We start from the raw sequence: 14022 nt of genomic DNA on the forward strand, positions 1-14022 counted from the left end.
AGCGCCTTGGGGCAACTGTTGTGTTTGTTGTGATTTGGCGCTATATAAATAAAATTGATTGATTGAGTTTATATTTTATATATATATTATTTAATTAATTAATTAATGCTTGACAGCAGTTGATCATCTGGTTTGTCTACAGGCAAAATAAAAAAGACTGAGTAAGGTTGTCTCTTTTGTGCTGTAGCCTCCATGAGGGGCCTCGATCCCATGTCAATATGAAAGTCTCATTCTAAACTTATGAAAACTCCATGATTCATTCTCGGTAATTATACACCAATGAACTGATGGATAACAAGGCTTTGTGCCATTTCTGCAAAAGAAATAAATCCTGCACATTGTAGCTTTAGCTATATTTTTTGTAGTTACAAGGTCTTAGTGAGGGCAGTGTGATATAATCAAACAAATACCTTACTTCACTTAACTAATGCTTATTACAAGGACCTTAAAGCATTACAATAATGGTTTTCTGTGCACGCACAAACACACAGCTAGGTGACTCCAACACACCCAGACAGAGAACAATATATAAAATTTTCCATTTGTTGAGCTGGAACTACATGTTTAGGATGTTCAAGCAGCATCATGTATTTCAGGTGTGATTTTTTTTTTTTTTTTTTGGCTTGTTTGTTTTTTTCCCCCACCTTTCCTTCACGTTGCTATGAAGAAATGCACGAGGGAGGTGCCAGTACTTTTCCCAATCTATCATACCAGCTTCCCCTGCAATGTGACAAGGGTTTTAAAACAAAAAGTTCAGCGCTGCTCGTAACATCTCCGCCTAAACTTGTAAGATTTCTTTCTTATTTGCTTTCCTTTAAGCTACACATATGCAAATGTGTCAGACTTATCAGGTAGTAACAGACTGTTGTTATTGTTATTAAAGCAGAGTTTATCACTGAAGGATTTCTTTCTTTTTTAGTTAATGGATGAAGAGATTTTGCTGCAGATTACGGGATGTTGTCCTGACCTGCACAGGTGCACAGCACCACTGTCTGCAGACACTAAAACTAGTTAGGGGGTTCCTACATGATAATATGATGGAACTGCTTGTCAGGTGTTGGGGTTTTGCACATTTAAAATTTTCTTATGCCCAATTAAAAAAAAAAAAATTGATATGACAGTTATTGATGCATTTAAACTCAGTGTGAACAACATTATATTAAATTTAAGAAAAATATCAGAGGGAAAATAATAGAACACCAATGTAGGACATCATGTATCACTGGCTCTACACTCTTTTCAAAATAGCCATTTTGTGCTTTGAAGACCAATCTGAGTGCAATATGTATTTATGATACCATTCATCAGTTTGTTGACAGAATATCAACTTAGATGCCACATCAATTCCCAAAGCTTCCTATACTGAAGTTACGCACTGATAGGACACCAGTGCCAGAGTAAATGGTAAATGGACTGCATTTATATAGCACTTTTCCATCTGCATCAGATGCTCAAAGTGCTTTACAATTATGCCTCACATTCACCCCGATGTGATGGTGCTGCCATACAAGGCACTCACTACACACCAGGAGCAGCAGGGGATTAAAGACCTTGCCCAAGGGCCCTTAGTGATTTTCCAGTCAGGCGGGGATTTGAACTGAGCATCTTACCACCCCATCGTTTATTACAGCAATATTAAAAAAAAAAAAGATATGTGCCACAGTCAGAAGCAGACCAACAACATTCATGGAGTTCCTGTTATTTTTCATTAAACTATTAGCATTGACATAAACAGGACAAACAGAAACACTTAGAAAGAAGTTGCAACATTGTGGCTTTGTTAGCTTGCCAAATTCCTCATCACTCGTAAAATAATTACAGCCTTCCACATGATCAGATCTGTAGTGATTTTGGCCCATTAAAAAAAGAAGGATGCTCATGATGCTATTGTAAATCCATTCATTTTAACCTGAGCAAGTTGTTTGGTTTGAACCAGCCTCATTGTTCACAAAGGGCTGTGATGTCATCACTTTGGTACTCTATGGAAAGCATCTGTATGTGGGCACCCATTATTATAACTACTAAATTACTTTTTCTGCCAGTTTTCATTTGACAAATCAGGATGCAGATACATTAATATTTCTGAAATGGTTTTGGAATTAACATGAAGATACATTAAAATAATGTACAGAATGTTAGAACAGTCTTTGGTGTAGGTCCCCATCACAGCAGACAGTCGAGATACGGTCTCACGTCCTGCCGTTAGAAAAGACAAGGGATGGAGCCTAACCCCAGGCAGTGGGCAGGGACCAACTGGTGGCAGTGGGGTGGAGGAGGGAGCATCTGGTTAGCAAGCTGTAAACAGCTAGAGGTGAGGGAGAACTTTGACCTTTTAAAGAACCTGTTTGCTGTTGGTTGAGAGTTGTTGATGAAAGGGGGACAAGTGCTTCTGTTTAGAGTGTACTGTTGTTGCTGTTAATTAACTGATTCTGGATGAATATGTAAAATCTGAGTCTTCTGGTAGATTATACTACACGGCATTTCATAAAAACATAGCGATTGTGCAAGAAGGCGTGAAATGAGGGAGGCCCCCCAAGACACTCATGACCACTCTGAAGGTGTTACTGGCTTTTGTGGCTGTGATCAGAGAGACTGCATAGTGCAGCTTTTGATGCATCGCCAGTAACCGCTTAACGGTGGAGTCGAACAGTAGATTTTCATTTTAAGAAAACAGGCTGTTTCAGCTCCAGTTGGCCAGAAAAAAATGGCAGACTGAGGCCATGATATTACCTATTTTGTAACATTTTCCTATTTAGAAACTAGAAGCACTCAGAGAGTGCAAACCTCCGCCAAGGCCATGGGGTCACTGACGCCATAACATCTACATGCCGTGGAATCATTGAACCTAAAAAAGTCTAACAATGATGTTTGCTCAGTAGTAAAAAAAGTTTCATCTGCTGTGACTGGATAGCATGTATCCTTAGCGCTTGGCATCACAGTTTATTGCAACTTGCACCTTTCCCAGAAGCTACTGTCATCTGAGCACTGATATTAATATTGCATGTGCTTATAGACAAAAACAAATAAGAGACAAAATTCAATTTATTATTCAACTAAACTGCAAATATATGAATTTTTTTACATTTATGAAACACTTCTCTAAACAAGGCCATAGGGTCACTGACCCTAAAGAGATTCCCTCCTTGGCACAGTGATCTATTTCTTTTTGTCACTTTCTCTAAAATTGTATATAATAATCATTAGATTATTAATATATAAACAAAAAGAAATTTAAGAAATATTACAATTTGAAAACAAATGCACCCGAACGTGATGACAGCTGCAACTGCCTAATGCTACCTTTTAACACTGAAAATGCCATAGACATGCTAACGCGTTAGTATCGGGATCCGGATCGTGATCCAGATCACCACTAAAATTTAATCACTTGTTCCTCTTGTCATTTCCAACCACTCCACAAAATTTCAACAATAAATTTAATAAATATTACAATTTGAAAACAAATGCACCTGAACGTGATGACAGCTGCAACTGCTTAATGCTAACTTTTAACATTGAAAATGCCATAGACATGCTAACGCGTTAGCATCGTGATCCACTAAAATTTAATCACTTGTTCCTCTTGTCATTTCCAACCACTCCACAAAATTTCAACAATAAATTTAAGAAATATTACAATTTGAAAACAAATGCACCTGAACGTGATGACAGCTGCAACTGCTTAATGCTAACTTTTAACATTGAAAATGCCATAGACATGCTAACGCGTTAGCATCGGGATCCGGATCGTGATCCGGATCACCACTAAAATTTAATCACTTGTCCCTCTTGTCATTTCCAACCACTCCACAAAATTTCATCAAAATCCGTTCAAAACATAACCTCCTTGGTGGAGGTAATGACTGGTGATGAAGCAGACAAATGTCGCACAATGCACAGCCACCTACAACTCCTTCAGAGCTGTTACATTTGCCTTGGTGCCTTTCCTCACTCATGTCTCTTTGCACTGTCAGATTTTAAGAACCACCTACTCGAGGCAGATTTACTGTACAGTATCATATGTTTCTACTTCTTCATGACTGAATATGCCTTGAAGTTCATTTGCAACAGTGACTTGGAAATGTTAATGTGCCTACCGTGTCCACTGATTTGTCTAAAGAAATCTGGCTGTAAAAGTGACGATTTAGTACTTCTGTATAAAACCCAAGGGCTCCCAAACTTTTACATGCCACTGCTTTATATCCAAGGTGAGGGCCAGCAGCTGTGATGTTAGTGTTGATGAATGTTCCTCGCTTTGGAGCTCTGTGAGGGTTTCACCGTAGAAGTAAGATTAGTGTGCTAAACATGGCATTGTTCTATAGACTGAACAGACTCCATGATAGTCTCAAAAGATAGTTCAGGTGTACAACCTGTGTTGGCTAATAAATGCAGAGTGAAATACAAATTGTAAGGAATTTGAAACCCAACATGTACTGACAAGCCAAGTCAACTTTAAAAGGGGCAGTAAATCATTTGGGATTCTACCTACCTTTCTTGCCCGGTGTTTCCTCAGCAGCCCTGATATGGATCTGTGTGATGATCTGGCGTTTCAAAGTTTTACTCCGGGTCCCCTTCCTTGATGCAACTACAGATATGCTTAGAGCAGTGATTTTCAACCTTTATATATATTTACAAAATCCTGCAGCACACCACCAACCAAAATAATATTATAATTCTATTACCTCTGGTTTTGCGCAAAACCCAATTATCGCAATAGAAAATCGATACAGAAAACACTGCATTTCGAAAATCCTCAAGCATTTTGCGCTCTGATATCAAGTGTTTTTTTTTTAGACATGTCGACACTTTTATTCACAATAATCTGCCACTCTAATATTCACGGAGTGCAGAGGCTGCCTTCAGCGAACCCAGTTGTGAGCGAGAATGCCCAAGTCTGACCATCGGTCAGGCCGCCTTCCCCGCACACCTCCACAGCCAACGCGGTTTCTCCTTCCCCAGAGGAGCCATGCTCCGTGAGCAGCTGAGATTCACGCTGTAGTCAGCAACCCGTAACCATGGAGACGCACAACGCTATGTGCGCAAGTATGTACAAAACCACCATGTACGTATGTAAACTTACGCAAGTCAATTTGACTTTATCGACACTTCAAAAATATGGCTTTAATTATGCAAACTTCTGTAATGGAGAAATTGTAGCTCTTCACCCAGTTTTGTTTTGGTTTGAGACCATGTTCATTTCACTTTGTGGGATCAGCATCGTGGTCCCTGCATCCAGTCGTCTCCTGCGGTCGACTGCTCTCTGGCGGGTGCAGCACCTGTCCACTTCACCTGTCGGGAGCAGCCACTGCGCTGGAGAGGCCCATAGACCCCCCCGGGACTGTCACTCGGGAGCGGCTGTAACCAGCTCGCCCGGACCAAGACCCGTAATCTGGGCCTCCTGAACCATCACCCGTGTGTAAATGTTAAATTCGTTTGCCATGACCCGCTAAGAGGCAGTAATTTTTGTCTGTTATTCTTACATAAAAGGCCTGTTCTGGTGTAAATTGTGGTTCTTAATTGTAAGTATTTTAACAAATATTAAATCTTGTGAAACGCTTCCCAGATACTTCCTTTGCTGTATTTCGTTTTATATACTTTTGTTAAGTATTATTTCACCCTGTGGGACAATTTTTATTGTTTTTATATTAAATACAATTTTAGTTTAACAATTTTCCACCTTGTTTTTTGTTATGCAGAAAAGTTATAACAGTCAGTAGCTATGGATACAGAGATCACACAAATCCAATATTTTCCCAGTTACATTTATTTAAATTTGATCAATTTATAGAACGCAATATCTTGAGTGATTTATAAAGCACACAAAATTATTCTTCCAAACAGCATTGAAAAACTATTTCAAAAGCGATACAAATTAAATGTAATTGAAATAAAAAAAATAACACTGACTCAGAACATCAGTAATGGAAAGATGTATTTCATTTATGAACCCTGGAACACTGTTTCATTTAATTGTGAGAAACCTTAAAATAACTGTATTTCATTGTTATTTTTATTGTTAAATGAGAACTATTTTTGATTCACTTTGAATGTTTAAAACTGGAAAAAATGTAACACATTACATATAATAGTTAATCATTTCTAAATGCATTTTGACTCAGTGTGAAACCTGGGCCTGTTTCAAAATGGATAACCTGGCAGGAATGGTAGACAGACACACCCGAAGCTCTTGCTCCAAAGCTCTCAGTCTCTCTCTGTTTTTAGTTTTTATGGCAGTCAAGCTTGAGAAGCTCAGCTCACACAGATATGTGGTTGAAAACTGAAGCAATATCACAATAGCTTTGTTGGCCAGAATGGGGAACTCCTTGGCAACAGATATCCAAAATCTGTCCAACGGCAGATCAGCAAAGTTGAGCTTTAAACCACGATCTTGTTTCAGTGTAATGAGTTCTTCTTGCTCCTGTAAAGTCATGTCCTTTCCCGGGAGGGATTCAGAGCTGTACGGGTCCCTAACCCAGTCCAGGCATTCTTTGGAGTCTGCCGAGAAATAAAATGACAGCTTCTCCTCAAGGGTTTTTAAATGTGTGCCAATCACCTTGCGCATTGCCGCAGTGTTGCCATGATGACATTTTTCTGTGAGGGGGAACATCTCAAGGTTGCCACAGTTCACATGCTGTTTCCAGAGCTGCACTTTTACATGAAATCCATTCATTTTATCTGTGCTGGTGAGCAAGTTTTCATTGCGGCCCTGCATACGAGTGTTCAGCTCATTCAACTGATGAAATACTCGTATATCAGCAAGGTATGCTACCTTTGCCCACCACTCATCACTTTCAATCAGCATTGAGAAATCAGACCTCTCGTGTGTCAGAAAAACCTTGAGCTCCTCTCGCAGCTCATACACGCGGGCCAGCACTTTGTCGCGCGACAGCCAGCGGACCAACGTGTGGAGCAATAACACTTTGTGTTCCACTCTCATCTCCTCACACAAAGACGCGAATAGGCAACATTTCAGAGGCAGCGTCTTCACAAAGTTTACTAAGCGCACCACATCGTCCAACATAGTGCCAAGATCTACTGGCAAGGTCTTTGCAACCAGAGCCTCGCGGTGCAAACAACAGTGTGTTACAATAACATTTGGGTTTATTTCTTTGACTCTACTCATGAAGCCTTTGCTGCGCCCGACCATGGCTGCGACTCCATCAGTACACACACCTGTGCAGTTTTCCCAGGCCAGTCTGCCTTTGTCAAGATATTCGGAAGTGACCCGAAATATTTCCTCTCCTGTTGATTTTTCTGGCAGTGCCTTGCAAAATAAAAAGTTTTCTCTGATGGCTTCTCCATCAACAAAACGCACGTTGGCCAACAGCTGACAATGTCCACTAACAACCGTCATCTCATCAAGTTGCAAGGCAAATTTCCTACTGATGTGCATTTTTTCAAAAACAACTGTTGGGAAGGTGTCGTGACACGGACCCACAACAGGGGGCGTTAATGAATGGACAATGGATAAGCCAAAAGTAACAATTTAATGTTGTGAATCGCACAACGAAATACAGACAATAACAATACTGTGGATTGTCAATTATACACAAGGTGACGTGTGGGCAGGCTCGAAGATAGAAGACGTCTGGCGAGAGAAGAGCCGGATCCCACACAGCTTCCACCACCAACGGATCTGAAGAACACCGGAGCCGCCAAGCCCTGCGCCCCAGGTGGCCACTGTCTTCAGCAGTCAGACCCGGTACTGCTGGCAGAAACAGAAACAGTTAGTGGTGGGTGTGTGAATACACACCCAGCAATCTTACAGTGCTTAGTCCTCCAGGAGGGAAAACCTGCACCTCCAGATACAGAATCACACGTGCAGCTCCTGTAGGTCTCCTTCCTGGATGGAGTGAGAGACGAAGACCGTCGTCCTCTCACTGTCCGCCAATCCAGCCTTCAATAGACCCCGCAGGAACACGGCTGCACACAGACCACTGTTTACAACAATGAATAATCACAGCAGAGAAAATTACCTGAATGGTAGCTGATTTCTCGGCGGGGAGGTGGAGTTGCAGTCCGGCTTTTATGGAGGATGAAGTTGATGAGTGACAGCTGGTGTTGATGATGTGTGACAGCTGTCACTCCAGTAGTTCCGATGCCTTCTCGTGCTTGAAGCCCGCACTCCAAGCAGGGTGCCATCTGGTGGTGATGGGCCAGCAGTACCTCCTCTTCAGTGGCCCACACAACAGGACCCCCCCCTCAACGGGCGCCCCCTGGCGCCCGACCCGGCTTGTCCGGGTGATGGTTGTAGAAATTGGCCAGGAGGGCTGGGTCCAGGATGAAGCTCCTCTTCACCCAGGAGCGTTCTTCGGGTCCATACCCCTCCCAGTCCACCAGATACTGGAACCCCCGACCCTTACGATGGACGTCCAGGAGCCGACGCACGGTCCATGCCGGCTCCCCGTCGATGATCTGGGCAGGAGGCGGTGCAGGTCCAGGGGTGCAGAGTGGTGAGGTGTGATGGGGTTTGAGACGTGACACGTGAAAAACCGGGTGGATCCGCAGTGAAGCTGGCAGCTTTAGCTTCACTGCGGCCGGACTGAGGACCTTGAGGATGGGAAATGGTCCGATAAACCGGTCCTTGAGTTTGTGTGACTCCACTTGCAGTGAGATGTCCTTGGTTGATAACCACATCTCCTGCCCGGGCTGGTATGCAGGGGCCGGGGAACGCCGGCGGTCTGCATGGGTCTTGGCCCTCGTGCGGGCCTTCAACAGGGCAGAACGGGCAGTCCGCCACACCCGGCGGCACCTCCTGAGGTGGGCCTGGACCGAGGGCACACCAACCTTCCCCTCCATGAGTGGGAACAATGGGGGCTGGTACCCCAAACACACCTCAAACGGGGAGAGGCCGGTGGCAGACGACACTTGGCTGTTGTGGGCATACTCGATCCAGGCCAGATGGTTGCTCCAGGCCGTCGGGTGCGCGGAGGTCACGCAGCGGAGGGCCTGCTCCAGCTCCTGGTTAGCCCGCTCTGCCTGTCTGTTTGTCTGAGGGTGATACCCGGACGAGAGACTCACGATGGCCCCCAGTTCCCTGCAGAAACTCCTCCAGACTTGGGAAGAGAACTGAGGACCACAATCCGAGACGATGTCCGCTGGTATCCCATGCAGACGCACGACGTGGTGGACCAAGAGGTCTGCCATCTCCTGGGCCGTCGGGAGCTTCCGGAGGGCCACGAAGTGGGTCGCCTTGGAGAACCGGTCCACTATCGTGAGGATGGTGGTGTTGCCCTGGGACGGCGGGAGGCCCGTGATAAAGTCCAGGCCGATGTGGGACCAGGGGCGGTGAGGCACCAATAGGGGCTGGAGGAGTCCCGAAGTCCTCTTGTGGTCGGCCTTCCCCCTGGCACAGGTGGTACAGGCCTGGACGTAATCCCGGACATCGGCCTCCATAGACGCCCACCAGAAGCGCTGCTGGACCACTGCCATGGTTCTGCACACCCCAGGATGACAGGAGAGCTTGGAACCATGACAGAAGTCCAAAACCCCAGCTCTGGCCTCTGGTGGGACATACATTTTGTTCCTTGGGCCGGTCCCCGGGTCCGGGTTCCGTGTCAGGGCCTCCCGGACGGTCTTCTCCATGTCCCAGCTGAGGGTGGCCACGACAGTGGACTCGGGGATGATGGTCTCTGTTGGGTCCGACAACTCGGCCTTCGCTTCCTCTTCGTGCACCCGGGACAGGGCATCCGATCGTTGGTTCTTGGTCCCGGGGCGGTATGTAATCTGGAAGTCAAAGCGCCCGAAGAACAGTGACCAGCGGGCTTGCCTGGGGTTCAGCCGCTTGGTGGTCCGGATGTACTCCAGGTTCCGATGGTCCGTGAAAACCGTGAAGGGCACAGTCGCTCCCTCCAACAGGTGTCTCCACTCTTCAAGAGCCTCCTTCACCGCCAGGAGTTCCCGATTGCCGACGTCATAATTCCTCTCAGCCGGGGTCAACCTGCGGGAAAAATAGGCACAAGGGTGGAGAACCTTATCGGACTCCCTGCTCTGGGACAGCACGGCTCCTATCCCTGTGTCAGAGGTATCCACTTCAACTATGAACTGGCGATTACGATCAGGCTGCACCAGAAATGGTGCAGACGAGAACCGGCGTTTCAACTCCCTAAACGCGGCCTCGCACCGATCCGACCAGGTGAAGGGGACTTTAGTGGAGGTCAGGGCAGTCAGGGGGCTTGCTACCTGACTGTAACCCTTAATGAACCTCCTGTAGAAATTTGCAAAACCGAGGAACCGTTGCAGCTTCCTACGGCTTGTTGGTTGGGACCAATCTCTCACCGCCGCAACCTTGGCCGGATCAGGGGCGATGGAGTTGGAGGAGATGATGAACTCGAGGAAGGACAAAGAAGTACGGTGGAACTCGCACTTCTCGCACTTCACAAACAGCCGGTTCTCCAATAACCGCTGCAGGACCTGACGTACATGTTGGACATGAGTCTCAGGGTCCGGAAAAAAGATGAGTATATCGTCTAGATATACGAAGACAAACCGGTGCAGGAAGTCCCGCAAGATGTCATTAACCAATGCTTGGAACGTCGCGGGGGCGTTAGTGAGGCCGAACGGCATGACCAGGTACTCAAAGTGACCTAAAGGGGTGTTAAATGCTGTCTTCCACTCGTCTCTAAGATCGAGTTTGGTGAATACTTGGGCTCCATGCAGGGGCGTGAACACCGAATCCAACAGAGGTAATGGGTATCGATTACGAACCGTAATCTCGTTCAGCCCTCTGTAATCGATGCATGGACAGAGTCTGCCGTCCTTCTTACCCACAAAAAAGAAACCTGCACCCATCGGGGAGGTGGAGTTCCGGATCAACCCGGCAGCTAAGGAGTCCCGGATGTAGGTCTCCATTGATTCTCTTTCCGGACGTAAGAGTTTGTACAGCCTGCTGGACGGGTACTCAGTGCCCGGGATCAAATCGATGGCGCAATCGTACGGTCGGTGCAGGGGAAGAGTAAGAGCCAGATCAAGATCATGGTACTCCTCCAGCACCGCCGTCAGATTGGGGGGGACTTTGACCTCCTCATTAGCTGTCACACCGGGTGGAACCGAGGATCCTAAACATTCCCGGTGGCAGGTTTCGCTCCACTGCGTCACAACCCCAGATGGCCAATCAATCCGGGGATTGTGCTTCACCATCCAAGGAAACCCTAAAATCACTCGGGAGGTAGAAGGTGTTACATAAAACACAATCTCTTCCCTGTGATTCCCAGACACAACCAATGTCACGGGCTGTGTCTGGTGTGTGATTAATGGAAGAAGGGTGCCATCTAGTGCCCGTACCTTCAAATGTGAAGGCAGAGCCACCAGAGGGAGCCCTACTTCCTTTACCCATCTGCTGTCCAGCAGATTCCCTTCCGACCCCGTGTCTACTAGTGCTGGGGCGTGAAGGGTTAAATCCTCACTTAGGATTGTGACTGGGATTCGTGCAGATTTACGGGGTTTCCCCGTGTGGGTATTGTGACCCACCCTTAGCCCAGTCTCTAAGGACGGGTGCTGCTGTTTTGACCATTTGGGGCAGTTTCTCTGCGTGTGCTCAGTTGAGCTGCAGAGAAAACACTCCCCACGGACCAGCCTCCTCTGTCTCTGATCTGATCGCCTTTTGGCCCTGCTCGTCTCCATAGCAACGGCAGCAGGGGGAGCTGTCGTCACGTGGAGTGCCCTGGCTGACCACGCCCTTCGTCTCGTTCCCGTCGGTGTTCTGTTAATCGGTTGTCCAACCGTATAACCAGGTCGATAAGCCTGTGTAAATCCCGTGGCTCGTCCTTCGCCACCAGGTGCTCCTTAAGGACCAGAGACAGTCCGTTTACAAAGGCGGCGTGGAGCGCAACAGCATTCCAGCTGGCTCGCGCTGCAGCGATGTGGAAGTCGACTGCATACTTCGCTGCGCTCCAGCACCCCTGTCTTATCGACAGCAGCAAGCTTGAAGCGGTCTCGCCTCTATGAGGGTGGTCGAACACTTGTCTGAACTCCCTCACAAACCCAGCGTATGACGTTAGGAGCCGTGAATTCTGCTCCCAGAGTGCCGTAGCCCAGGCGCGTGCCTCTCCTCGAAGCAAATTTATAACGTAAGCCACCCGGCTAGCGTCTGACGCGTACATGACGGGACGCTGTGAATAGACGAGCGAGCACTGCATTAAGAAGTCCGCGCACATCTCGACACAGCCTCCGTACGGCTCCGGAGGGCTTATGTATGCTTCAGGGGATGATGGGGGGGTTCGTTGAACGACCAGCGGAATGTCTGTTTCAGGCCTCCGGTCAGCAGGCGGAGGTACTGCAGCAGCGCACTGAGCCTGCGCTTCCACCCGGGCGGTGAGAGCCTCCATCCTCCGATTGAGAATCACATTCCGCTCGGTGACTAAGTCCAACCGAGCAGTGAAAGCGGTCAAGATTTGCTGCAGCTCACCTAACATGCCTCCTGCTGACGCCTGTTCACCTCGCTCTTCCATTGGCTGTTCAAGCGATGGTTGACGCCCCTCGGGATCCATGACGCTGGCCGAGAAATCCTGTTGGGAAGGTGTCGTGACACGGACCCACAACAGGGGGCGTTAATGAACGGACAATGGATAAGCCAAAAGTAACAATTTAATGTTGTGAATCGCACAACGAAATACAGACAATAACAATACTGTGGATTGTCAATTATACACAAGGTGACGTGTGGGCAGGCTTGAAGATAGAAGACATCTGGCGAGAGAAGAGCCGGATCCCACACAGCTTCCACCACCAACGGATCTGAAGAACACCGGAGCCGCCAAGCCCTGCGCCCCAGGTGGCCACTGTCTTCAGCAGTCAGACCCGGTACTGCTGGCAGAAACAGAAACAGTTAGTGGTGGGTGTGTGAATACACACCCAGCAATCTTACAGTGCTTAGTCCTCCAGGAGGGAAAACCTCCAACTCCAGATACAGAATCACCCGTGCAGCTCCTGTAGGTCTCCTTCCTGGATGGAGTGAGAGACGAAGACCATTGTCCTCTCACTGTCCGCCAATCCAGCCTTCAATAGACCCCGCAGGAACACGGCTGCACACAGACCACTATTTACAACAATGAATAATCACAGCAGAGAAAATTACCTGAATGGTAGCTGATTTCTCGGCGGGGAGGTGGAGTTGCAGTCCGGCTTTTATGGAGGATGAAGTTGATGAGTGACAGCTGGTGTTGATGATGTGTGACAGCTGTCACTCCAGTAGTTCCGACGCCCTCTCGTGCTTGAAGCCCGCACTCCAAGCAGGGCGCCATCTGGTGGTGATGGGCCAGCAGTACCTCCTCTTCAGCAGCCCACACAACAACAACAGTTTCAGTGTCCTCTGACATGTCATCAATGCGTCTGGCAATTGTGCTATCCGAGAGAGGCACTTTATTAATCTCTTTGGCCGCGTCAGGGCCAAGCATCTCCGTTACAATGGCTTTACAAGCTGGTAGTATCAATGTTTCTGTCACAGTGTGGGACTTTTTTGACTTAGCAACGAGTTCAGCAACAATATAGCTAGCTTTGAGGGCTCTCTCGTTTACCTTTGTGTTGTTTCTCAAAAAGTTGCTTGTTTCTCCTTGTTTGTACGTAAGCGTACAAAATATTCCATGGGCTTGTTTTGAACAGAAGGGTGTTTCATTTGGAGATGTCGTTTAAGCTTGCTTGGCACCATGGCAGCATTGGCCAGCCTCTCTCCACACACCAAGCATAGCGGAGCCGGTGCCGCGGCATCCCCTTTCGCTATATTGCCTCGATTTCACCGTCTTGTCTTTTTTCTTTGGTGGCCCACCGTCTCCATCTGCATCTGAATTTTATCCAGGATCCCAATTGGCATTTGTATTTTCTCTTTTCAAAAATTTCTCCATCACTGTCACTCAGTGTTGCCACAGTTACTTTGAAAAAGTAATCCAATTACTGATTACTCCTTGAAAAAGTAACTTAATTACTTTACTGATTACTCAATTGTAAAAGTAACTAAGTTAGATTACTAGTTACTTTTTTAGTTACTTTCCACAGCTGCCGACAACAACTCACTTTATAGTCACCCTT

At 46.9% G+C, this 14022-nt stretch overlaps 1 protein-coding gene across 2 annotated transcripts in view; it reads left to right on the forward strand.

Moving 5' to 3' along the window:
* The first annotated feature begins 745 nt into the window (after nucleotides 1-745).
* Nucleotides 746-14022, forward strand: part of LOC117507049 (inositol monophosphatase 1-like) — a 30507-nt gene continuing 17230 nt past the window's right edge. The window contains exons 1-2 of one of the 2 annotated variants that reach the window (XM_034166748.1): nucleotides 746-786; nucleotides 6976-6980. The gene's annotated coding sequence lies outside the window, so the exon portion shown is untranslated. Of the gene's footprint in view, nucleotides 787-923; nucleotides 976-6975; nucleotides 6981-14022 lie in introns of those variants that run through there. The other variant, XM_034166756.1, reaches the window with a different exon arrangement.

Source organism: Thalassophryne amazonica, chromosome 1 (genome assembly GCF_902500255.1).
Source record: "Thalassophryne amazonica chromosome 1, fThaAma1.1, whole genome shotgun sequence".
NCBI classification, from domain to species: domain Eukaryota; kingdom Metazoa; phylum Chordata; class Actinopteri; order Batrachoidiformes; family Batrachoididae; genus Thalassophryne; species Thalassophryne amazonica.